This window comes from Lissotriton vulgaris, unplaced genomic scaffold (genome assembly GCF_964263255.1).
Source record: "Lissotriton vulgaris unplaced genomic scaffold, aLisVul1.2 SCAFFOLD_254, whole genome shotgun sequence".
Classification (NCBI taxonomy): Eukaryota; Metazoa; Chordata; class Amphibia; order Caudata; family Salamandridae; genus Lissotriton; species Lissotriton vulgaris.
In genome coordinates this window covers 272326-291969 of record NW_028243099.1, presented here as the reverse complement: position 1 = coordinate 291969, position 19644 = coordinate 272326, and the positions used below count along the sequence as shown (strand labels likewise).

General features: G+C 48.2%; 1 protein-coding gene across 1 annotated transcript in view; it reads left to right on the top strand.

The window, feature by feature from the left end:
* EPHX2 (epoxide hydrolase 2) overlaps positions 1-19644 on the top strand; it is a gene marked incomplete at its 3' end in the record, with an annotated part of 433424 nt that overhangs the window by 169878 nt on the left and 243902 nt on the right. The window lies entirely within an intron of this gene.

The following is a 19644-nucleotide window of genomic DNA, read 5'->3' as shown; positions in this document are numbered from 1 at the left end:
TCAAGGCACTAAGCCTCTTCTTCATGGGCTGCTTGGGGAAAGGCAGGCTGGATCTGCGCATTTGATTTTATTCATGTTCGCCCCCAGAGGGCGTGTGCTTATCAGCAGTTCATTAGTGCATGATGGGTGTCATAGTTTTTAAATGCACGTGGACCCAGCGAGTCGTTTCCATTCATTAAAAGCATTGTTTTAAACCTATAGTAGGTAACAGAGTCTCGATGCATCCTTAATTAGCATATGAAAACACAGTGCTTTGAAGGTCGCGAGTCGTTCGTTTCCATAAGCCTCTGTCGGCTGGGGTTGTTTTTTACCAGCTGAAGATGGTTCTCCTCCTCACGGCAGGGCGGCCGTGTATGAAATGTAGATACCAATGCCCAGAGCATTAGGAGGGAACGCGACTGTGTTTGGCCATCCGGCAGTGAGAATGCAGGTTGCATCTTGGCTCCGTGTGTTTTCTTGCCGACGCGTTTCAAGGCACTAAGCCTCTTCTTCATGGGCTGCTTGGGGAAAGGCAGGCTGGATCTGCGCATTTGATTTTATTCATGTTCGCCCCCAGAGGGCGTGTGCTTATCAGCAGTTCATTAGTGCATGATGGGTGTCATAGTTTTTAAATGCACGTGGACCCAGCGAGTCGTTTCCATTCATTAAAAGCATTGTTTTAAACCTATAGTAGGTAACAGAGTCTCGATGCATCCTTAATTAGCATATGAAAACACAGTGCTTTGAAGGTCGCGAGTCGTTCGTTTCCATAAGCCTCTGTCGGCTGGGGTTGTTTTTTACCAGCTGAAGATGGTTCTCCTCCTCACGGCAGGGCGGCCGTGTATGAAATGTAGATACCAATGCCCAGAGCATTAGGAGGGAACGCGACTGTGTTTGGCCATCCGGCAGTGAGAATGCAGGTTGCATCTTGGCTCCGTGTGTTTTCTTGCCGACGCGTTTCAAGGCACTAAGCCTCTTCTTCATGGGCTGCTTGGGGAAAGGCAGGCTGGATCTGCGCATTTGATTTTATTCATTTTCGCCCCCAGAGGGCGTGTGCTTATCAGCAGTTCATTAGTGCATGATGGGTGTCATAGTTTTTAAATGCACGTGGACCCAGCGAGTCGTTTCCATTCATTAAAAGCATTGTTTTAAACCTATAGTAGGTAACAGAGTCTCGATGCATCCTTAATTAGCATATGAAAACACAGTGCTTTGAAGGTCGCGAGTCGTTCGTTTCCATAAGCCTCTGTCGGCTGGGGTTGTTTTTTACCAGGTGAAGATGGTTCTCCTCCTCACGGCAGGGCGGCCGTGTATGAAATGTAGATACCAATGCCCAGAGCATTAGGAGGGAACGCGACTGTGTTTGGCCATCCGGCAGTGAGAATGCAGGTTGCATCTTGGCTCCGTGTGTTTTCTTGCCGACGCGTTTCAAGGCACTAAGCCTCTTCTTCATGGGCTGCTTGGGGAAAGGCAGGCTGGATCTGCGCATTTGATTTTATTCATGTTCGCCCCCAGAGGGCGTGTGCTTATCAGCAGTTCATTAGTGCATGATGGGTGTCATAGTTTTTAAATGCACGTGGACCCAGCGAGTCGTTTCCATTCATTAAAAGCATTGTTTTAAACCTATAGTAGGTAACAGAGTCTCGATGCATCCTTAATTAGCATATGAAAACACAGTGCTTTGGGTCCACGTGCATTTAAAAACTATGACACCCATCATGCACTAATGAACTGCTGATAAGCACACGCCCTCTGGGGGCGAACATGAATAAAATCAAATGCGCAGATCCAGCCTGCCTTTCCCCAAGCAGCCCATGAAGAAGAGGCTTAGTGCCTTGAAACGCGTCGGCAAGAAAACACACGGAGCCAAGATGCAACCTGCATTCTCACTGCCGGATGGCCAAACACAGTCGCGTTCCCTCCTAATGCTCTGGGCATTGGTATCTACATTTCATACACGGCCGCCCTGCCGTGAGGAGGAGAACCATCTTCAGCTGGTAAAAAACAACCCCAGCCGATAGAGGCTTATGGAAACGAACGACGCGCGACCTTCAAAGCACTGTGTTTTCATATGCTAATTAAGGATGCATCGAGACTCTGTTACCTACTATAGGTTTAAAACAATGCTTTTAATGAATGGAAACGACTCGCTGGGTCCACGTGCATTTAAAAACTATGACACCCATCATGCACTAATGAACTGCTGATAAGCACACGCCCTCTGGGGGCGAACATGAATAAAATCAAATGCGCAGATCCAGCCTGCCTTTCCCCAAGCAGCCCATGAAGAAGAGGCTTAGTGCCTTGAAACGCGTCGGCAAGAAAACACACGGAGCCAAGATGCAACCTGCATTCTCACTGCCGGATGGCCAAACACAGTCGCGTTCCCTCCTAATGCTCTGGGCATTGGTATCTACATTTCATACACGGCCGCCCTGCCGTGAGGAGGAGAACCATCTTCAGCTGGTAAAAAACAACCCCAGCCGATAGAGGCTTATGGAAACGAACGACTCGCGACCTTCAAAGCACTGTGTTTTCATATGCTAATTAAGGATGCATCGAGACTCTGTTACCTACTATAGGTTTAAAACAATGCTTTTAATGAATGGAAACGACTCGCTGGGTCCACGTGCATTTAAAAACTATGACACCCATCATGCACTAATGAACTGCTGATAAGCACACGCCCTCTGGGGGCGAACATGAATAAAATCAAATGCGCAGATCCAGCCTGCCTTTCCCCAAGCAGCCCATGAAGAAGAGGCTTAGTGCCTTGAAACGCGTCGGCAAGAAAACACACGGAGCCAAGATGCAACCTGCATTCTCACTGCCGGATGGCCAAACACAGTCGCGTTCCCTCCTAATGCTCTGGGCATTGGTATCTACATTTCATACACGGCCGCCCTGCCGTGAGGAGGAGAACCATCTTCAGCTGGTAAAAAACAACCCCAGCCGATAGAGGCTTATGGAAACGAACGACTCGCGACCTTCAAAGCACTGTCTTTTCATATGCTAATTAAGGATGCATCGAGACTCTGTTACCTACTATAGGTTTAAAACAATGCTTTTAATGAATGGAAACGACTCGCTGGGTCCACGTGCATTTAAAAACTATGACACCCATCATGCACTAATGAACTGCTGATAAGCACACGCCCTCTGGGGGCGAACATGAATAAAATCAAATGCGCAGATCCAGCCTGCCTTTCCCCAAGCAGCCCATGAAGAAGAGGCTTAGTGCCTTGAAACGCGTCGGCAAGAAAACACACGGAGCCAAGATGCAACCTGCATTCTCACTGCCGGATGGCCAAACACAGTCGCGTTCCCTCCTAATGCTCTGGGCATTGGTATCTATATATATATATATATATATACACATATATATATACACATATATATATATATATATATATAGTGCCCCATTGGCATACAGAGTTTTCCTTGTTGTAGATATTGAACTCTTTGCACTACTTTGTGTTACCTGAGTTGGCCATTTCCTTGACATACCTCTTGGAGTGCTTGACCCCTCTTACAATATTCAAAGCGGTCTCCGGATCTAGATCCTCTGTTGATAAGCGTTTTTCTTGAATTGTTTGTTTTTCTTTTTTATCAGTTAAATAATCTCTCATAATCTCAATCTTTAATAAATAATAATTACATGTGGCTGCCAAAGTTCTCAAAGATACTACACGATCATCCACAGTCTTCCTAGTTTGTCTATCTTCTTTGTAGAAATGTGTCTGGCCAGGACAGCACTTTTTTGTGAGGGCAAAATCTTTTGTCTAGAGTTTTTAATGCAGTGGCCTACACATCAATTCATTCAATAGCAGGGTCAGCTTCACCTGCACAAAACCTTCACTTTCTGCACAGGTACGATTTTTATGTTTGATCTTCCTTCAGGACCATAATTATATATCAGTTGTGCTTTCTTATTTTCATTTGTCATTTGACATTCTCATCAGAAGCAGCACAGTAAGCTTCAATGGCTTCCTTCTGCTGCTGCCAGACAAGAGGTGGCTGGGGTTCCTGCGACAGCCAGTAATGGTCAACTGTAGATACCGTTCCATCACAGGATTTTTGCAAGTTTGAGAGTACAAGTTTAGCTGTTGCATAAAGTTGCATGCAATGGGTTATTGCTGCACAGATTATTGTGAATGTTCCCTTTTCTTTACTAATTTCTTTACACAGAGTCTTACCTCCTCTGAGGCTATGTAAGGGTGCAGTACCAGAGGGTTGTTGCTTTGGTTGCGCTGATGGTACTGGGCATGTACAGTCGATTTCTATTGCAGAGACTGATGTTTTTCCAAGACAGCACAAACACTAGTCCCAAGCACAAGGTGGTGTTTGGGTCATGAAGCTTCAGATGTGGGGTCTGTATGACAGAGCCAGTGCTTAATTTGTAAACGAATACGTGCTGCTGCCCAAAACTCTGCTCAGAAGCCATGTCTGGTGCAATTAAATGTTGCCACACTGAATACCAGTGCTGCAAAGTCCTAAATGTACTTCTTGCCTTGGCTTTCACTACAAGACACTCTCTGCTCCTTTAACTCACTCTTGCAGGTTCCTACTTTTTCCCTTTATGAACAGGTTTTGTTTTCTTCTCCATCCATTCTTGTTTGTGAGTTTTACCTCACATGTCGGCAAAAATAAGTGCTGGGCCCCCAAAAAGAGTATAACCACAAGAACCCCAGAATGTTAAATGTTAAATGTCGTATACTTGTAAAGCGCACAGCTGCCCCAGCAAAGGGGCGTCCCGGCGCTGTATACCGCTGGGGAACCCGTCCTGGCTTTCCCTGTGGGATGATGGTCCCTACTGGGAATCCCCAAGGTGGAGCCAGGCATCCCCGGCGTTGATGGGGCCGTTGTGGAGATTAGGCAAGCTAATGCCCAGAGTTGCCGAGTGGGACCCCAGGTTAGAGTAGGCATTGAGGCGAGAATTGTCGAGTCCGCTGACCCTGGTCCATGACCCTGCCGCGTCGGGAATTGAACCCTGGTCCCGGGCCGACTTCTGCTCCCGGGTCTGCTGCCTCTAACCAGTGAGCCACACCACAGAAGAGACCTAGGGAAGGGAACAAGAGTCATGGGGCGCTAGGAGCAGGTAGCCTCCAACAATTAACGTTTAACACAAAAAGAGCTGCTCCCAGTTTGGTGACAGTGTTATTTTGTGAGTGCAAGCATCTCACAAAAAGTGAAAGACTGGTCTTACACACCACCTGGTCGCATGCTTCATCATTGACCAGTCCTTGCCCTCTAAAAACTTGGTTTGATATGGGGTGGTCATACACCTGAAGACAGGGGTGCACTTCTAAAGCTAAGTGGGGTCCTTGCAAAAAAAGGGAAATTTAAAAGGCCATTACAGATGACAAACTCATTTTAATGTAACTGGCATCTGTATGGTAGTTAAAATAAATGGTCGGTGTTTTGGGGATTCTGTTGTCCCCCCACAGTGATGTAAGTGGTCGACATGTTTCAACATGTTTCTGCCTGTTGGCCCATTCGGGTCCATGGCATTCATCAGGACCTATAATAAACTGAATCGGGCTCCACCCTTACCGTACTATGGTGTGAGGGTTCAGCTGAGTGAGGTGATCAATATCACAATCCACCATAGTGAAATCCAATGTAGAAACATGGTCAGAGGTTTGGCAAAGAATGTCCAATCAGCCACATACACGTGCAGAACATAGAGCGTGGCTATAAGTGCATCAAACCGTGTCATTCATCTGTGCACTTATAAGTTGTGGGAACCGTAATCCTCAATTCTTACCCCATCAAATAGGACCTACTAGCCCCGTAGAAGGGTGAGGAAGGAAGACCCCTCTGGTCAAGCGCTGTGTTTGAGGAGAAAAAGATAAAAATACGAAACAGTCAGGAAGCATCCAGGTAAGGACTCTGGGTAAAACAGTTATACTCCATGGTTGGGTATAACATTAGGCCTCTTTTTGTGTTAAACACCCCCAAAAAGAGTGCCAGAGACTCCCACCGGCAATCACAGGCGCAAATTAAGCACTGCAGACGGTGTGTTGTGTGCGGTTAGGATGCCGGAACTGATGTCCGCCTTCCCATCGCTATGAAGCCCCTCCCCTTGCTTGCTTTCAGCCTCAAGCCTGGCAGATCCGTTCGTCATGGTGGACTCTCTGGTGTAGACTCTGGTGATAACAGAAAGGCCTCCAGTGTGAATGGTGACCTTTACCACTCCATGGAGATCTCCCTGGAAAAGGAGGATGAAGGCGCAGATGGTTCGGAGTCGGTAAACGCTGCAACGTCTGGGTGGGCGGAAACAGGGAAACGGCACTCTCGGCCACTTCAAAGTGCTGCTCGGATAAGGTTAGCTTATTTACTAAAAGTGGGCTACGCAATTAGTAAAAGTGGTCAGCGGCGGTGGTGTAAGTGAGCTAAGAAATTAGTAAACGTGGACAGCGCTTCTGTTGGAAGTGGGCTGAGCAGCTAATTAAAGTGGGCAGTGCCAGTGAAGGAAGTGGGCTATGCAACTTGTTAAGGTGGTCGTCGCTGGTGATGGAAGTGGGCTGCAAAATTATTAAAAGTGGACTGTGCTGGTTCAGGAGCTGGGCTACACAACTAGTAAAAGTGGTCAACGGTGGTGGTGGAAGTGGGATATGCAACTAGTAAAAGTGGACAGCGCCAGTGCTGAAAGTGGGCTGCACAATTAGTAAACGTGGACAACGCTGGTGGTGGCGATGGGTTGGGAAACTAGTAAAAGTGGACAGCGCCAGTGCTGAAAGTGGGCTGCACAATTAGTAAACGTGGACAACGCTGGTGGTGGCGATGGGTTGGGAAACTAGTAAAAGTGGACAGCGCCAGTGGTGAAAGTGAGCTGCGCAATTAGTAAACTGGACAGCACCAGTGGTGAAAGTGAGCTGCACAATTAGTAAAAGTGGACAGCGCCGGTGGTGTAAATTGGACGCGTAACTTGTAAAAGTGGACACCGCCAGTGCTGTAAGTGGACAGTGTCAATGGGATAAGCCCGCTGTGCAACTAGTGAAAGTGGTCAACTCCGGTGGTGGAAGTAGGCTGGGCAACTAGTAAAAGTCAACAGCGCCGGTGGCAGTGACTTTGAGGAAAAGTTTGTCCGTCTGCACCTATTTTCTTCCTCGCAATCTCTGTGGTGTGGATTTAGCCCTTCGTGAACCCCTTACAATCCAAGACCTCGTCGCCAGAAATACGCCTTGCGTTGTGACGTCCATTTTATCATTTATGTTGTGGATATTTTGAAAAACAACTTTCTGACCTAAATGGTAACTCCTTTACTTATCCCCACATATGCCCGCATTGACGGTTCTCTCACATATCGCTCCAGCTGCAATGAGTCTGCAGCGCAGCGCGTGGCTGCAGAGACGCCTCCGTGACCCGGAGATGAGCCGCTCTCAGCCCTTTAAAGATGGCTCCCACGGGGACCTAATGAAGATGGGGAGATCACAGCCGGCTCCTAAGTGCCCCTCACGGCGCCAGAGTCACCTGCGGTTTCTCTGATTACCGCGGAAGGCCGCGATACGGGGGATCAATACACAATCTTGTTTTTCTCGCTGATTTCCCAGCTGGGAGATGGATGCGCGTAGTAAACAGTGCTGAGAGTGGCGGCTCCCGGGGGCTTGCAGAGGACTCGCTATCGACAGGTTGCATGCGGGTAATCAATGAGAAGGGGGTGTCTTGTCGCATCATGTGCCGAGCCAGCAAACCAGGGTGACAGCCGTACAGTCATCCCCTACAGGTCTCGCCGTGCAAGCGTGCCTACTGTACTATTACCCGATAGTTGCCTTATCACTGCACATATCCAGCCATTAGGAGAGGTGATTTGGCGTAACGGCTAGACCGACCTTGGACCTGGGGAACAAGGTTCTGGCCCCGGCGTCAGCTCAGCACCCTGGGATCCTGAGCAAAAGCCTTAATCTCCCAGTGCTTAAAAACACTGCACGTGTAATGTAGCTGACATTCATACCTTCAGCTGGAGATCGCGCTATATAAACTACCTGTAAACAAATAAACTAATAGCGGTCTCGGGTGTTGTCTGGTGTTAGGGGGAGTTTATCACCGTGTCTTGGAGCTACATTTAAAATCTGATGTGTTTCTTTCCACCTGCTGAACTGCAAGTGCCAGAATGCAATTTGCCTGAGTTATTCGGGGCTGCATCGTTTTTTTGCCAGCTACACCATCAAGGGGTTGGTAGTCACACCAGACCAGAGACACCCTCAGATCTACTGGTGCCTAAAACTTCATCTGGACTTATGTAGTGGGATCTGGTACTCCTGTAAACCGCTCTAACGCCCTTGGGCCGAGTTCACTCTTAATAAAACAGTAACAAAAAATATGAATTCAACAGGCTTATTTAAACAACATAGTTCCAAGTAATGTGGTTTTCAAATCCGTGTATTTTCGTTTCTTCTGTTTTGTGCCTATCATTTACCCAATGTTAAGGGACATATAATATGTCAAAATGGTAAAGAGTTTAGTTATCTTAATACACGCTGGGCAGCAATCCTCCTATGGCGCGTGATCTGAGAGTTAATTTAAAATCTGTGGTTTACCTATAGTTAGAGATCTTTGTCAAAGGACTGTTTTTCGATGTAGTCCTGAAAAATATTTCATGAATTTATCTTTCATTAGACAAACTCCTGCTCCAAACTGTTTACCCCTCCACGTGCAAAAAAACATCTGGGTCACTGTAAGGCAGAGGTCTTCAAACTTTTTGATGCCGAGACCTCCTTGTAAAACCTTTTTAGGGGTAAGGACCCCCTTCCGACAAAAGTTTCTAGAAACTGGTACTCCTCATCATCATCATCTTTTGACAACCATAAATGCGCCAGTTAGACCTCATCACATCCATCCATCATTCATCCACCCACACTTTCACACATCCATCCATCCTTTCAACCTTCCATCCATCCTTCATCCATCCACCCTTTCATCTTTCCATCCATACATCCACCCTTTACCCATCCACCCTTCCATCCATCCACCCATCATTCATCCACCCACCTTTTCACACATCCATCCATCATTCATCCATGCAACCTTTAATCCATCCATACATCCATACATCCTTCATCCGTCCACCCTTTCATCCTTCCATCCATTCACCCTTTCATCCATCCATCCACTCTTTCATCCATCCATCCACTCTTTCATCCATCCATCCACCCTTTCATCCTTCCATCCATACATCTATCCTTCACCCATCCACCCTTTCATCCTTACATCCATACATCCATCCACCCTTTCATCCTTCCATCATACATCCATCCTTTACCCATCCACCCTTCCATTCATCCACCCATCATTCATCCACCCACCTTTTCACACATCCATCCATCATTCATCCATGCAACCGTTTATCCATCCATACATCCATCCCCCGTTCATCCTCCCATCCATACATCTATCCATCATCCATCCACCCTTTCATCCATCCACCCACCCTTTCATCCATCCATTCACCCATCATTCATCCCCCACCTTTTCACACATCCATCCATGCAACATTTTATCCATCCATACATTCATCCTTCATCCATCCACCCTTTCATACATCCATCCACCCCATCATTCATCCCCCCACCTTTTCACACATCCATCCATGCATCATTCATCCATGCACCCTTTTATCCATCCATACATGCATCCATCCATCCGTCCTTCATCAGTCCACCCTTTCATCCTTCCATCCACCCTTTCATCCATTCATCCACCCTTTCATCCATTCATCCACCCTTTCATTCATCCTTCATCCGTCCACTCTTTCATCCTTACATCCATACATCCATCCTTCATCCATCTATCCTTCACCCATCCACCCTTTCACCCTTCCATCCATACATCCATCCTTCATCCATCCACCCTTTCATCCATCCATTCACCCATCATTCATCCACCCATCTGTTCACACATCCATCCATCCATCATTCATCCATGCAACCTTTTATCCATCCATACATCCTTCATCCATCTACCCTTTCATCCTTCCATCCATCCACCCTTTCATCCATCCACCCTTTCATCCATCCATCCACCCTTTCATCCATCCATTCATCATTCATCCACCCACCTTTTCACACATCCATCCATCCTTCATCCTTACATCCATCCACCCATCATTCATCCACCCACCTTTTCTGTGCCTCTCTCATGGGGGGGGGGGGAGGAGGGGGGTCAGTATCTCTCTGCGTCTTCTTCCTTCTTTCCCGATCATGGGAGGGCATCTCTGTACCTCCCTGCTGGGGGACGTATCACGGGACCCACAGCTCCAGGCGCGTAATATCCATTGACCTCCAAGGGCTACACTACAGCCTGCTCCCCCAGCCCCCCCCCCTCGAAACGGCTTCAGGGACACACACACACAGCCACACCACCACACCTGAGTACTTGACAGGTCTTTAAAAGACCTTTTACTTGTTAATGAGGCTTTGATGTTTTTCACACCTCGGTGTGAATTAGGCCTCCACCGAGCACCCTCCATCAGCCCCAAGCCAGGAACTGCACTCTGCAGAATCTGCGACCCCCTTCCAAGGACTCCACGACCCCCCTGGGGGTCGCGCCCCACAGATTGAAGACCTCCGCTATAAGGTGATGGGATCTTCCCATCAAATCCGCCGGCATTTTTTAGGTCTCTGTCTGCGTAGGCCGCGCTTACGCAGTCTCGCTGGCGAGATCTTATGTTTTCCAGAGTGGGGCCTGAACCCGCCCCTCTTCTTCATTGGCTGGCTTCCTAAACGGAGGCCAGCCATCGGAGAAGAGGGGCGTCTGTCCATTTAAGCCCCGTCTTTTTGGGATTAAGGGGTGTGTTTTTTCGTTTCTTTCTCTCCTCCTCCCGCCAATGGGAAGAGAAGAGAAAGAAAAACATGCCCCCGAATCCGAAAATGACGGGGCGTTTCTCCGAGGCATTTCTGCTTGACCTCGGAGAGACATGGTGTCATGGCGTGTCCGGCGATTATCCTGCCCATCTTCCGATCACCATGTCACAGAACGGTCCTACCTTACTGCCTCTGCCACGGAGCTCCCTGCGAGACCCGTTGTAGATTGCAAATCGGCCCCGATCTTGAGCTACTCGTGCTTTGATCCCTGCCACTGACAATCATGAAATGGCGGCCACGGTGCCCTGGAAAATGGCCGGAGACACCAGCACACTGACAGGAGCTGCGCTGACTGTCTGACCTGCTGTGCTCCTGGCCCCAACTAGCTGTGGACCTACGGGGCGCGGAGTGACACCAGCAACGAAAGGAGACTGTCCTCTGCCACTGCGGGGGGACCCCATTGCCCTCTGACAGTGCATTGCGGAGGCGTCTACAGCATCGGAGGCCCCGGACGGAACCGTGCCGGACTGCCGCGGTGAGTGCTTCGCACTGGCTGGGGGCCCTTGCCGCGGCCGCTGTGGTGCCTGCATCTCCCCTGTGTTGGTCCGGTGCGGCGAGAGGGAGTACCACCCCCTACCTTGCTGGCTGTGGCAGCGGCCGGGTGGAACGTGGGGAGAGGGCTCGCCGGCGCGCGGCCCAGCGCGTTGTTACCCTAGAAGCACTGGCTGCGCTGGGGGACTGTGGCGCGATCAGAGACTCTGGCTCCGTTTCCAGCGGCTGATCTGCCTGCCCTGCTGCCGCTGTGACCGCCCCTGGGACCCTTCTGCACATGGGGACTGTTGTGCAGCAGTCGGGCGGTGCAGCCAGATGAGCATAGAAGACCGCCATATTTCCTAATGCCCTGCTGAAATAGTGGCACGGCCTAAGACCTGCTAGGCCGCTGGCTGAACTTGACCCCCCCCCTGGGCACTGCGGTGAGTGGAGGCGGAGGGGTGGGTGCCCCCCAACTAAGATTGCGCCAGCGGGGGCTCCAGGGACAATAACCCGGTCAACGCCATATTTCTGAATTCAAGGCCACTGCCTGCCATGCGCAGTGCCCGGGAGGCTGCAACCACATACGCCAGAGGGTCACCCACCGGAAGAGACACTTGGCTGCCTATTTGATACCCCATACAGGCCTCCAGTCCTCTAATTCACTCCAACATCATCATCCATTCTATTTTTGCGAGCCGATCTCACACAACTCGCCTGCACTCGACACATACCCTTGTGAGACCAGGGTGAGTGGTTTTCTTCCCCACCGCCCAAGCCGACCCTGAAGCACCTAAGTAAGCAGCATACTGTGCTTTTGTGTGAGCGTCTGTGTGTGTATGAGGAGGTGTGTGCGGACGCACGCGTGTGTGTGTGCGCCTGTGCGTGCATGAAAGACTATGTTCACATTTCTGTGTGCTTGTGCATGTCTGTGCATGTGATGGTGTGGACATGTATTTGGGTGTTTTTGTATTAGAGCATGTGATTCTATGTGTGCTTGTGTTTGTGTTAGAAGATGTTTCTGTATGTGTGGCTCTGTCTGTGTGTGTGTATGTCGATCTCTGTGTGTGTGTGTGTGTGGCTCTGTGTGTGTGTGTGTGACTCTGTGTGTGTGTGGCTCTGTGTGTGGCGCTGTCTGTGTGTGTGTGTGCGGCTCTGACTGTGTTTGTGTGGCTCTGTGACCAGACAAGTCAACGCCGTCTCCTCGTCGTGCTTCAACATCCTGCGCATGCTACGTAAGATCTTCCGGTGGATCCCCACCGAGACCAGGAAGACGGTCACCCAGGCCCTCGTCACCAGCCGTCTGGACTACGGCAACTCCCTCTACGCCGGAACCACCGCCAAACTCCAGAAGAGACTCCAGTGGATCCAGAACGCCTCAGCACGACTCATCCTGGACATCCCCCGTCGCAGCCACATCTCCGGACACCTGAGAGACCTGCACTGGCTCCCGGTCAACAAGAGAATCACCTTCCGTCTCCTCAACCACGCACACAAAGCCCTACACAACCAAGGCCCAGGATACCTCAACAGCCGCCTCAACTTCTACGCTCCCAAACGCCAGCTTCGATCGACCGGCCACGCCCTCGCCGCCGTCCCCCGCATCCGAAGAGCCACCACAGGGGGACGGTCCTTCTCCTACCTCGCCGCCAAGACATGGAACTCCCTCCCCACCCACCTCCGCCTGACCCAGGACCACCTCGCCTTCAGGAAGCAACTCAAGACCTGGCTGTTCGAGCAGTAGCGGACCCCCCTCCCCCAGCGCCTTGAGACCCTCTGGGTGAGTAGTGCGCTATATAAATGCGATAATTGATTGATTGCTTGTGTGTGTATGTCTGTGTGGCTCTGTCTGTGTGTGTGTGTGGCTCTGTGTGTGTGTGTGTGGCTCTCTGTGTGTGTGTGTGTGGCTCTGTCTGTGTGTGTGTGGCTCTGTGTGTGTGTGTCTATCTGTGTGCGTGGCTCTGTGTGTGTGTGTGTGGGTGGGTGTGTGTGGCTCTGTGTGTGTGGCTCTGTGTATGTGTGTGGGTGGGTGCGTGTGGCTTTGTGTGTGGCTCCTTGAGTGTGTTGGTGCGTGTGGCTGTGTGAGTGTGTGGGGGGGTGCAAATGCAATAGGTCTCGCATTTGCGAGAGATTAAGCTATTGGCATTGTAAATGACAATGCCATTTATTTACATGTTTTAAAAACAAAAATAATATCATGAGCAATGCCAATAGCTCTAACTTTAAAAAAGACTAGACCATTGCATTGTAAATGCTTGTTGCCTTTGGTCACCTGTTTTTTACCTTTCTACTGTGGGTGAACTGCACAACTGGTGACTCACCCACGGTAATCTCGCAGTAAATAAACTGCGCTTGGTTACCACCAGTGTCCGCCTTTTAAGATAAAGCTGCTGCGAAGCAGCAAGTGTAAGGGGTACTTTACTGATTAAATGGGAACATCTGTCCACACAAGCTAGAGCTGCACGTGTGAGACTCCTGTTGTTGGCAGGCAGCCTGGCACAGAGGGGACTCAGCAAGGTTAGATATTGACCTACAATAGGCTTTATGATGGTGGAGTATGCTCATAGGGAAAGTCAGTGTGGTGTACAAGTAAGAGGTCATCCAAGATTGTCATATTTGTCTGGCTCGGTTCAAGGTCAGAGTCCAGGCCTTTTGTCACCCCGCTGTGCCAATAAATTACATTTCTCTCCAGTTGCAGGAATCAAGGCCTCCCTACTCAGGGGGAGCACTTAGTGCTTCACACAGCTCCTGAGGAGAAAAGGGTTGGGGATGAAGAAGCTACATCAGTCAGTCAGCTGTCACACTGTACCAAGGATGGGCCAAACCAAGCCCACTGAACAACTTAGAGGTGTATTTGTAAAGTGTACGTTCAGCCATGGGTATCTTGGCACTGAATAACAGATGTTTATTGTACCCAACTCAATGGTACTCATTTTATCGATCTCAGAAAGATGAAAGGGTGAGTGGACCCACCGGGATTTGAACCTGTGACCATGAGGTCGAACACAGACCCTTACAGTGAACGCTTAGTCCACTAAGCCGCCAGACCTGCCACTCAAAGTAGCAAAGAAGGGAGCCAGACCTCTGGAGCCAACACAGGAGGGGGCTTCCCTTTGAAGATAAGGTGGGAAAGGCCCTGGCAGTGATGTCAGTGAGGGACAGAGCTGAGGCCCCCAGAGAGGTAGTGGCAAGTGACTCCTGTGTGACGCCATTTTGAATTGTCCCAACATGCTGCGCAGGAGAGTTGATATGGGGGCGGAGAGGCGATGCAGCACCCCAGGATAGGTCAGAGATGCTTCGCTTCTAGAACGTTCTGCTCCCACTTAAAAGGTCTTGTACAAGGGGAAAAGCTCTCTCTTGGTTGTGTTTTTCGCTGGACACTGAGACAGGAGGTGGCAGCCACGGACAACTGGAAGGAGAAACGCCCTGATATCTATCTGACTACAGTTACCCCCTGACCAGTGGTGCTTTCCCCCAGGGCCAGGGAAGGTGGTCACCTTACACCCTCCAAGGACTAGCTGGGGAAAGAACTTCTGCTTCAAGAAGGAGAGAAGCCCCAGAGGAGAAAGATCAGGAAGGCTGCTGCGGGGAGCCAGTGGAACCATCTTACTGCAAAGTTTACTACCTTAGAGGCCAGTAGGCCTGAGCAAAGTGCTCCAGGTGGCAAGGGCTCACCACCTGGAGAAAGAGAGTGCAAAAACATGTAAAATGGACCAACAGGGCATGCGATATCAGCGGAAGAATTTGGCCTTTCACTCTCTCCCACAACACGATCATGGAGCTTGTGTAGCTCCGCTGCCTGACTGCTAATTCCCCCCTCCCTGGGTAAGCCAGGGCCCGTGGATCACTGCATGTAAATGGTACATTTCTAAATCCTGGGAGGGGGGTGCATGGGGCCCCTCCCCAGAGCTAAGAGGGGCCACAGATTCCAACACCTGGACAGGATTTGATTTCTGTGGGACCGCGACCACGAGCTCCAGCACTGCAAGAAGGCAGGGCGCACCATTGTGCCCCCCACATGTGAAGCCAGTGTGCCTAGGACCCCAACTCTGGGCCCCACAGGAGGAGAAGTGCCAGGGACGTGTGCTGTGCATAGTACTAGTGGGCCTGCCATGTGACCGTGTCTGGAGGAGGGTGTGACCACCACTGTAGGTAGAGCCTGCCTGAATGATTTGGCAGGGAAGGAGAGCTGCAGGTTCCCACAATTGCAAGTGGAGTTGGCAGGGCAGCCAGGAGGTGCATTTGGGGGTGTCCAGTCCCACTCGAAGATAAAAATAAGAGAACAAGGAAAAGCACGCAGCGAGGCCGCCATCACTTCAAAAGAAAGCAGCCAAAACTGCTAATTAAACAATGCATTCTCCTGCGGGAGCACCCCACGATGCCCTGCGGGGCTAGAAATGGACAAAACCATTTCTGCTGCTCGTGGTGACCCTAGGACGGCGGGGCCACCGCCAACCAGGAAAAAAAGAGCTCAGCGGAACTGCAGAAGTGCCTAAGCTCCCTCCAAGTAGTCCCTAAAAGGAATTTACGGCGTTCAGACCGTAAGTGTGAGTGGTCAAAGAAAGGAGAGCCACCTCAGGATTTTCTGTTGAGTTTCAAGCGACCCCGAGGATGGAGCATGTGCTCTACAGCTGGGAGTGAAGTGCCCTCTAGGGGCTGGGTTAATGGCTGCAACTTCTGTGTGGTCAACAATAGGTTATCCTTTAGAGGCACTAGATCAACCACATAATCACATGCAGATAGACCCTACTAATGGTCACAGTCAACAACACATGACCAAGGAACCCAATCGTCCTCTCCGGTGTTCCGATCCAGCTGCCGGATCGGAAGACTGGAGAGGACGATTGGGTCCCGTTAAGTGCGAACCATCAGAATTTAAAGCTGTGGACACATAAAAAACAACAAACATCAAGATATAGGAAGCAGAAAGGACATAGATCCACACCTTCTACTTGCGGCCTGGAGGAGGGAACCCTGACTTTCTATAAGCAGAGGTTTGCCCTGGACCGTAGCCTGGTTTAATTATACAATAGAATATAGACTCTACACGCTTTTGTTGATAAGAAACGTCGAGTCGCCATTAAACCGGCGGCCTCAATTGAATACGGCCCACTACCGAGTGTGTTACACTGCGTTATTGTGTAACACAAACTGAAAGGAGAAGATTTCTTCATATGTTTGTCCTGATGAAGGTGGTTATATCGAGTTCATCCACCGAAACGCATCAACGCCCTAAGTTTAAGTTAAATTTGTAAAAGACGGAAACCTATGGGGACAGAGAATTTATTCTCCTGCAGTGTGCTGTCTGGTGTTTCATATTAACAACTTAATGACAAATGTGAGTGTCTCATAATACTCTTTCCCTGGGGGTTGGTTTTATTTAAACATTTGATGAAATTGAAATATATCATGTTTTTATCTATGACATTCTGAATGTATTATGGGGTATTTTATTGCATGTTTTTTATTGAAAAACTGTTTCAATTTTTATTAAATGAGCACATAAGTGTTTTGACATCCTGAGTTAGTGTGTTCCCTTGGTGAGGTGTTGTTGACTGTGACCATTAATAGGGTGTGTTTGAATGTGATTATGTGGTGGATCTAGTGTCCCTAAAGGGATAACCTTATTTTGACTAACCCGTCTGTTTGGTTCCCTGTCCCTTTTAAGTAGGGGGGCCCCTCTCCTTGTTTTCAATGCAACTTCTGTGGCCTAAAGATGGTTAAACAAAGACAGTCACATGGCACACGTTGGAAAATGCTTTATTCAAAGATGGTTGTCATAATGATTTGACATGCTTTATTGAAGAGTGTTCTTCATGACAGTTTGGCACTGCTTTCTTTCAAAGAGTTATGCACCATGAGTCTAAGCAATGCTTTATTCAAAGATGTCAACAATGCTTTGCTAAAAGGGTTGTTAATGCTGACGGTAATTTATGTTCCTGGGAGGCTGCAATGTTTTGCTAATGATGATGTGAGCACCTTATTGCAATGCCTGATTACTCATAATAAGAGCAGAAGTGGATATCATGCTTTATTGCTGATAACGAAGGGATGCAGAATTTATTACAGATAATGTGGACACATGACTGCAATGCTCGACTATTCTTAATAAATGCATCTGGATTCTGGTTACTGAAGTCAGCGATGGAATGCAGTATTACCATAACATATTATTCCAATCTTGAAAAGGGGCAACACTGACTTAATGCAAACTGGCACCCCATGTATGGTTATGTGCTGTATTGTACATGAAGGTGGTGTACTATGCATTTTGGGATAATAACCCTTTACGGGTCAATTGTATTGTTGTCAATGGTGTTTCCACCAGCCTCATGTATAGTTGTAAAATACTGTGTGGTACTGAGTTGTGTGTGGGTGTAATACATGTACTTATACTTTTCTAAGTGAAAAGCACCCACTGGACAATGATTTATTGAGTGTTATTGTTGCGTTCCAGCGAATGGTGATTACTAGCCCACACCCCTCCCTTGAGCATGCCTTTGATTGCTCTGCTTCACTACCCTGAGAGAGTCTAGCGCTACAATGGAGTGCTTGGTCCGTGGACCCGTTCCTTACGTAGGCCATACATGGAATGGTCTGTCAGAGCTGCACGGGTCCACATGGAGCAGGCCTTCAAGACAGATGCAGGAGGCTGCATGGTGACCTCCTGTGTTTCAGCAAGGTCATGTCACACTACTGGGCACTAGGGTGTGTCAGAGCGTGCACAGTTTACGGCAGGACCGATGTCAGGTTTTCAAGATACCTACGTATAATGAATTTTTACATTCAATTCATCTAAACTGGTCTCATTTACATAGTCAGTGGTTGTCCTGAAAATCTGGCCTGGATCCGTCTAACCTACTTTAGTGCTGGCTTCCTTGATCTTTTAGCCTTTTTGTTATAATCTAATAATCTGAAAACTGTTGCATAAATGGTTCCTCTTTTCTCCAAACTTTTTCTCAGCCTCAGCCCCTAATTTCAAATAGATTTTTATGGACATGATATATAATTGTGAACAGGGTGTACTGTATTGATCCACTCCTTATTTTCTGTGCAACACTATAAAATCATTGGCTTTTATATGTTCTTACTTGCTGCATGTGTTGTTCCTTAAAAGCTGGCCTAGAGCAGGCCTTCCTGGGCTCAAATTGGACACTCATCTTCAATTGTGTGGTCTTGACAATGTTATTATTTTTTTTTTGTATTATTTTGAAACCTATTTAAATAACGATTTTTTGTAGTGTAGAGTTAGATTTTTGTGAAATATAAACACATTTTTGAATCTCAAATGCCGCCATATTAGCTTTGTCTTTTGTGCAGCACTAAATACAGTTTTTTTTAAACAGCACGTTTATGTAAAAGAAAGCTGCAATATGTAATTTTAAAGGATCAAAGGGGGTGCATTAAAAATGTTTTTAAAAGCTGTGAGCTTGCTTCACAAAGTTTTTACTCTTGTTTTACACCTTGCTTACTCTTGAATGTTAGGACTGTTCTGAGCTTACTGCTCAATTCACGAAGTCAAATCTGTGGATTTATAGGATGTGTCCTAACAGCTGGGGCGGTCGACCTTGAAGCCGGGGAACCGGGTTCGAGCCTTTGCAGGGACGCTCAAAATCCTATGATTCTGGGCAAATCACTTAATCTCCCCAGGCCTAACAAACTGAATGTGTCCATCTGTACCACAACTGGTGCTCATGTAAAGAGCTCTGATACCTTTGGGTCGAGTTTGCGGTATATAACCCCCCCAAAAAAATGTCTACACTTCGGTGTTATTTCTGCCCAGATGCAATTCACTAGGCCTGTGCAGAATGCAGAATGTTATGCCTAGTACTTGCAGTACATTACTCTACCCTTAGCATAAAATGGAGCGGATACATACCGCTCAAAATATGAGAAACCTATTACTAGTACCTTTCTGGGCCTATTTGAGTTGCATATCACCCAAACTTTGTTCTACATGGAATAAGTGTATATTTTTGCCAATGCTATGCAGAACTATGAAATGAGAAGAAAGTAAAACATACCAGAGAATCATTGCTAGTGGAACCACATCAATAAATCCCACACTCTGCCCTGTTCCCCTTGTGCTGAAAGACATTGCAGTCATATTAATTACATTTGTGTTGTTTATCATTGTCTCTGTTTGATTGGGACACACAATGAAAGATATCTGTTTGAGGGAAAGAATATTAGTGTAGCGTTAGATGTGAGATGAATCATGTTTTTTTAAAATTCATGAATTTGCATATTGATAATTCTGTATGTCTGTACATCTGTTATGTGTACATAATTTCGTGATTTGTACAGTTGTCTTCAATGCTTATTTGTA